Source organism: Etheostoma spectabile, chromosome 23 (assembly GCF_008692095.1).
Source record: "Etheostoma spectabile isolate EspeVRDwgs_2016 chromosome 23, UIUC_Espe_1.0, whole genome shotgun sequence".
Taxonomy (NCBI): Eukaryota; Metazoa; Chordata; class Actinopteri; order Perciformes; family Percidae; genus Etheostoma; species Etheostoma spectabile.
The window spans coordinates 13,325,014-13,332,772 of NC_045755.1; positions in this window are offsets into that span (position 1 = coordinate 13,325,014).

Below are 7,759 nucleotides of genomic sequence, written 5' to 3' on the forward strand. Positions count from 1 at the left end.
TCTGCACGTGAAAGTCTAGACTTTGCTCTGCCACCCTGACCACTTCATTCATTGAACTCTCAAATAAAAAATGTAAGGCTTTTATATGACCCAAATTATATCAGGCTTTTTTTTTTCCGTATTTTTCTATGTAACACTGGTTCACTTACGCAGATTCTCCAACAGCGTCTCGACCTCCTGCTCACCGGCCATGCCCTCCTCTGCAGGTATCCGAGACTGACCTCAGCGGAGGAAAATCTGTTTAAAGGGGACTACTACTGACTAAAGTGTCTGTTTGATTGTTTAAAAGCACGACTAAGCGGAACGTGGGGCGGGTGTCATTGATTTTCTTTTGTTTAGATCCTTTATATCATATAAGTACAATAAAATACGAGATTTTGTAGTGGATATTTTTTTGGTAAGTATCTGGAGCTCCAGTGAAAGGAGGTTCTGTGTTATAGTCCTGTATGATCACACTCCAACCTCTCCATACAGAGCTTCACTGTCTTGTTATATCCGGAGAAAACTGCTTTCCCAGGATTTATACTGTATATAATAGTGTGTGCCTCTTTTTTTTTCATCCAGACTAGCCATTCCACCAGCAACGAAAATCATAGAGCAATGGCATTTAAAATGGCATAATCTAATTTTAGGGGAATTGCTACCATAAAATATTCTAAACACAGATAAAACATCCACAAAGGTCTTCGATGGCATAGCATGACTTTATTGCATATGTTTGTTATTTTTATTAGTTGGCAGCTGTCAATGTGTCATTTTATATCCTAACGCTTTTATCTCAAATGTGCAACTGAAGCTGGCAGGAAGCATGTGGGGACATCAGTTGACTGTAGCTAGATACACAGCATAATAAAATTCTTTATCTCCTTTGTGAGTAATGGGTGGTATCACGAGAACATGTGATTAAATAAGTGTAAATAAAAACTCACTAATAAAGAGAATCAGAGGCTACAGTGTGTTGCATCCAGTTAACCTGAAAGCAAAATTAGACAGAATTGCATTTCATCAGCCCCCATGCTGAAAATGACTACGATCAAACCTATAGTATATTTAGTTCCACTGTACTGAGAATATGCACGGCAAGTCACCCCGTCCTACGAGGATATTAAAATCTGTCGGCTCGCTGTACATCAAACTGATGTGTTGCATTATGACAGCGAGCTCATTTTGCTTGTGTGTGGTGTGGAGCTCTGGGGCAGATGTGTCCTCTGTGCCCCCAGCTGAGAGCCCTCAGTCCCTGGGCAGAGTGGGAGGAGACACCGGTGACTATCTGTACCAAGGGGAACCCAGCCATATAGTATGTCGTCCATCGTGTTTTTGTTTCTTACTCCATAGAAAATATTCAGAGTAAAAGATTAAGGACATGTGACATCACAGATCATAATTTAAGTCAAATGGTAGATGTGATAACAGCTCCTGCAAGTAATATAAGATACATTGTATCTGTGTCTTTCTGTTCTGCCTAAACCGTTTAATTTTACTTTTACCAAATGAAACAAAATATAGCACAATTTGACTCATGATGGCAAGCACACACAAAACAGTATATGTTTTGTCCTGTTTCCTTGTAGTGACATTTGGGATTTAATTTCAGCAAAGAGTTAATTACAGATTGATAGCACTCTAATGTCTGCACAGTAACCTAAATATACATGGAACAGGAGATGGTTTGCTAACTTAGCAAAACGACTGGAATCAGGGGAACACAGCTACCCTGGCTCGGTCCAAACGTAACAAAGTCTACCTTTAGCACCACTAACGCTCACTAATAACATCTTGGTTGTTTAATCCATCACAAACTGAAATGTTTATGGGGTTAGCCTATTGTGTTGTATTTTCCTGTTGGTTGAGAAGAAAGCCACTCTTCCAATTAAATAGCAGGGCACTACTTAATTCCCAAACCAAACCCTGTTGATTTTAACACTTTTTGTACAGCTTAATTAATGGGAAATAACTGTTAATTAGTGAGTTTAGGAAGGTGGCACATTTCTTTACCTTTCCACGATCTAAGCACCCCGTTTACTTCTGTTTCTAGCGTGTCTGTGTGGGACTGAACAAAATTGTATTGTTTAATGTTATCATGTGAATATTTGAAACCTTGAGAAATGAGAAAATATTGAGACGAGGAAGCCAAAGAATGAGTGTCATGCCAGCAGTGTAAGATAAGATTCATTTCAGCTGTGACTGTTGAAAAAGGAGCTATTTTTTTTTTATTTTTTCAACTTCAGTGAACTATGGTAAACTTAAACTTGCGTATGGTCCCAGCTACGCTCAACCAATGTAAAGCAAATAACATGATAACTAACCCCATTCATGTTAAAAAACTTTACTAACCCATTTATGTAACACAACTATATACCACACCCATTTATGTAACAACTTTCTGTTCACACCCACTTAATCAAACGGCAGAGCTGGGGATGAAAGCTTTGGAAAAGACTGCAGAATGATTTTTAGAGTCTTTTCCCCTTTGCCAAAGAAAAGCCAGTCTGTGTCCGTGAGTAATTTTTCGTCGAGGCTTTTAAACCTAACCGTATGCTAAGTTAAGCTTAGCTACACTGTACCCAGGCTCTGTCTCCAAAAGGGTTTAATAGTGGTATAGTCTTGCTGTTTCTTGCACCGAAACAACTTAAACACGGTAAAAAAAACGACAAATTCTGTTTTCTATTGCAGGAACTGCACCTGGCCCAGAAATCCCCTTTCCCTTCAACTGAGCCAGGCTAACTGTTTCCCCTGCTTCCATCTTAATGCTAAGCTAAGCTAACTAAGCTACTAGTTAACTCCTGGCTCTTCAGACATCTAAACTCTACAAAACTCACAAAAGAAATAACAATATTTCTAAATGTAAATTGTTGTTGTTAATGTTTCCCACGCGCTTGCCCAGACCTAACAACAATCTTGACTGGCATGATATATGGTCTAACATCCCCGAAGTATCACACAATCCGACCATGAGCAGATTCACTACATTTCATTCATAGGACATGTCTCACCCCTGTGAAAATGCACCACAGAAAGTAATCCAGCCCTTAATGCAATTATGTCCACTGAAAGCTCAAGGCACATGTTCTGGATTGCTTTCCTGTTTGTCAGTCTCGGACAATATGGCATCCAAAATATCTGCCTAGATTAATGTTACTGTACCTGTTACTATCAGTGTTTTGATTCTGAATGATCTATCTGACCTTCAGCTCTGTAAAAAAGTAAAGAAATGTGCTGTATTTGCTGGACTCACGGCTGAGAAAAAACGATTTCAAACCCGTTGGAAACTACCTCATGAGGTGTCTACTCGTACATGACCCTTTCCTTTTTGGATGTCATATACTGTTTATGGGACTCTCTACAGCTCGCATAAATGGAGCCCAGAAAAGACTTTGGACACTGTTTCAACATTGCTGAATCCTGAAATCTATGCTGTTGACTTGTGCTACAGCCTTCTGACCTCTATTTTCACATGTGTTTGGTCTCTTATCTTATGTCTGGGTGTGTGTGGTGTGTGTGTGTTCTGTGTGTGTGTTTGTCTGTTCTGTATGTATACTTGTCAGCTGTGGACATCACTCTTACTGTTATGTTTTTATTAGGTTTCTCTCCTTCCTATCTGTCCTTTGTTTTTTTTTTGGTACTGCACAGTCTCAGCATATTGTTTGTTATCTTTAAATAAATGTCATTACAAAAAAAAGTGTAAAATGTAATTAGAGGCGGGGAAATGGCCATACACCACCATGCTGTTGACCATGGTGATGTTTGCGTTTGCAGGGTTCAAATCAGCTTTACTTTTCCTTTCATGTTTTGCTTTTTTCACAACCAACAGTCCTGCTTCCTTATTTCCTTTTTTTATATGCACATTTGGAATCATATTTTCTTCATCCCTACCCATCTCTTTGGCTTTCCCGTGTTAAGATATGCCTCATCTTTTTTATTAGCTGTCTTCCTCTTTCAGTGTTTCTCCTCCTCACCTTAGTGTGCGGTGTAGGCTCTTGGTTTCTGTCTTCAGTGAACGATGAGTGAGCAATTGCTCTGCTCCTGTGCTTCTTCCCACTGACCGCTGAAGCGTGGCCTGATTGTCTCTACGCTGTGAGGCGGAAGTCTCTCTCGCCCTTTTCTCTCTCTCTCTCTTAACATACTGACTGAAGTCTGAACGATCCAGTCATGAAGCAAACACACTCACCCAGACAGACACACACAGGTGTACCGCACCACATCACACACAGGCCCTGGGGACAAGCACTCTCTGAGGCATGTGCAAACCCAGAAGTACACACACACACACACACACACCACACACACACACACACACACCAGGGCCCTTTAAGGATGCATTCCAGGAATCCTAATTAAGTAAATGTACAGCAAAATGTGCTTTAAGTATAAGAGTAAAAATACTCACTCTGCGAAGACTTGCCCCATGACTTCATTATATTGTTACGGAAGCTTATGTATTGTTTTATGTAAGATCTTAATGTGATATAACTAATTCTGTCACATAACTGTAGTGAAGTAATTAAAATGCATTAAAATACATGAATTGAACTTTGCTACTTTCAACACTGAACTGTATTTGACAATTTTGTGTGTGATGTGTTTGTGCTGTGTAGCCTGGCCATGTAACTTGAGTCTGGTAACCAGTCACCACTGCACGGTTCATTAAATTTGATACTCAGTTGGGGTATGAGGCAAAGCACTAACAAAGGCAATTTATTTTGCCATAGGGATCATGGAACTACAACTAGCTTTAAGTACTAACAATATCTTCCTACACACAACAATTCACCAAAACACCACTGTTGACATAAGATACCGTTTAAACAATTGTCCCACAATAACATCTTTTCCCATGTAATAGAATGGAGTTCTTGTCTAAAAACTTTTATAGAACCTCCTATGAGAGCTTTAATCCATAATCCCCTCTTCTAGTGAGAAACACGTTTCCAAAAGACAAGCAAAAAAAGAGTACATACCTTTACTTTAGCGTGTAAGTTGCCGGAGTATGTATCCACAAAGTCGGAATGATGAGGTAAGGGAGCTTCCGGGAACGCTTACTTGCATGTGATGTTTAATTTCGTATATTAGGACTGAGCCGGCCTCATCCCTATTAGCGAACCTCACGCCCCAACACCGCCCCTCACGCCAGTTTTCTCTGACCAACAGTTGTGGAGGCTCCTTTCCTTTCCGTTCCTTTCTCAATCTCACTCTCGACATGCTTGCGCACAGGCACACGGGTCAGCATGCTCGGCTGCACCTGCTGCCAACACGCACACACTCACACAAACACAGGCTCTGACACACAGACAACATAAGAGGCCCTCTAATCCTCTTTTCTACTAGAGCTAGGCCAATCACACACCGCTCTGCATGCTAAGCTGTTTTCTCGTACACACAGTGCATGGAGTCCTGCTGTAGCTCTCTGATATGAGTTATGTCAGGTAACTCACTGGCAATCAACTGAAAATAACAAAACAAACAACAGCACACAAAAAAATACAAAACAACTCCCAATTAATTATTCTCCTTGCCAAACTACTGTTTCCAAAGAATACTTTTCCTCTCAGCAGCCACAAGCTTCACTGAGAAACTCTAAATACAACAGTCCGTTGAGGCCAGTAAACACAAACAAAGTAAGGTGTGTTATTTTCCTGCAGTATTTGAGAAATAGGCCGTATTTCTTTTCTCATGGCATGTGGTGGCAGATCCTCAACCTGAATTCTCTGTACTAATGTTCCTCTCCTCCCTTCCTGAAGACACACAAAGGCGTCTGATTCAGACACTCAACACAAGCCAGAATTATACAAGTCCCTTTTTTTTCGTACAAATACACAGCAGCACAATACAAAGAGCAGAGTCAGGAAGACATGTGTGTGCATTAAACTGATGGAAAGCTTGAGTTAATGTTTGGCTCTGAGATTCTATGACACAAAAGTGTGTAAAACATCATGATGTGCTGAAAAAACATTGCAACTTAGGTCGTGCAGCTCTACAGCCTTTCTGTTGCACATCACCTCATCTGCATCTCCTCGTCATGAGTGAGGTGGTTTAAAAAATGACATGGATTCCACAAAGGATTACCTCCAATTCTCATGTCAGTCTAAATCGCTGTGGTATGTCCTACATATTTATCTTTCAAGAGTAAAGATTATCTATTTTGGAGAGTTATACAGATCTGAAATCAGAGTCTATGGATGTATTCCAAGGAGGTTGTTATGGTGCTTTGGTGAGGCATGGGAAGAGACTTAACTTGGACAGAACTGTTATAGGATTTCCTGGTCACAGTCCAGAAGCCAATCTCCAAAGCCACTAGTCCGTGGCAGATTGATGTAACAGCAGCATGACCTCATTGTGCAGGGGTAACAGTGAAGTGAGAAGGGAAAACTAATGGTGCACAAATACATCTAGATCAAAGTTACAGTATATATATCAGTCCCTGACAAAAGTCTTGTCGCTTTGTACAAATTGACCTGAAGGCCGCTGAATATATTTTAATCAATATTTTTTACAAGAAATGGCTCATTTTAATCCCAACAGCTTTGTAATAATGTTTCAGGGCAAACAAAACTGTCAAAAGTCTTCTAATATTCACACTTGGTAAAGCCCATTGAGTCAATTTTGCAAACACTAAGTGTTGTCGCCTTGTCTTATGAGCTTCACCGTGACTAATAATGATCAATTGGTCTCAGGTGTGTATAAAACACCCCAGTACACTAGACCTTCACATCAACTGAAACTAGACATCTACAAACATGCCTAAGATTTACCCTGAGACAAAGTTTTGTATATCAAGAGGCTGAAGACCAGATCCACTGCTGATGTGCAGACACCTTCAATGTTTCTCAGCGTCAAGTACAGAGGATGAAAAAAACATTTGAGACACTGGAGACGTTTTTGACAAGTCCAGGTCAGGCAGACCCCGCAAGACAACTGCTCGAGAGGAACGTTGTTGGCTCAAAAATCCAAGCGCCAGCCCATTTTCCACTGCACCAGAGCTCCACCAGACCTGGTCCCCTGAAGTCCCTGTGTCAACCTGAACAGTTTTGTCGGATTCTGTCTCGAAATGGCCTCCATGGTCGAAATCAGTGCCCAGAGCCCGCAGACTGAACTAAAGCAATTGAAAAACCGTGTGGCATTTGCCAAGCCCACAGCCTGCTGAAAGATGGACGCTGGAGAAGTGGAAGAAAGTGGATTTTTCAGATAATCTTCTGTTGAATTACACCACAGTTCCGCAAATATTGAGGAGACCTACTGGAGCCCGCATGGTCCAAGATTCACCCAGAAACAGTGAAGTTTGGTGGCGGAAAAATCTTGGTCTGGGGTAGCACCAGTATGGGGTGTGTGAGAGATCTGCAGGGGTGGAAGGCACATCATAGTCTCAAATACCAGAATTCTTAGCTACTTCCATCTCCACTTCAAAGTTCTCCAAGGCGAAGAAGATCAAGACGCTCCAGGATTGCCGGCCCAGTCACCAACATGACGTCATTGAGCATATGTGGGTAGGATGAAAAGGAAGCATGGAAGAACCAACCAAAGAATATTGATGAACTCTGGACATGCAAGACTGCTTTCCAGCTTCCTGATGACTCATCAATATATTGTATGAATCCTTGCCAAACTGCATGGATGCAGTCCTTCAAGCTCATGGAAGTCATACAGATATTATATTTGGATCTCACGGATCCTGGAGCGTCTTGATCTTCTTCGCCTTGAGGAACTTTGAAGTGGAGATGGAAGTAGCTAAGAATTCTTGGTATTTGAGACTATTGATGTTGCC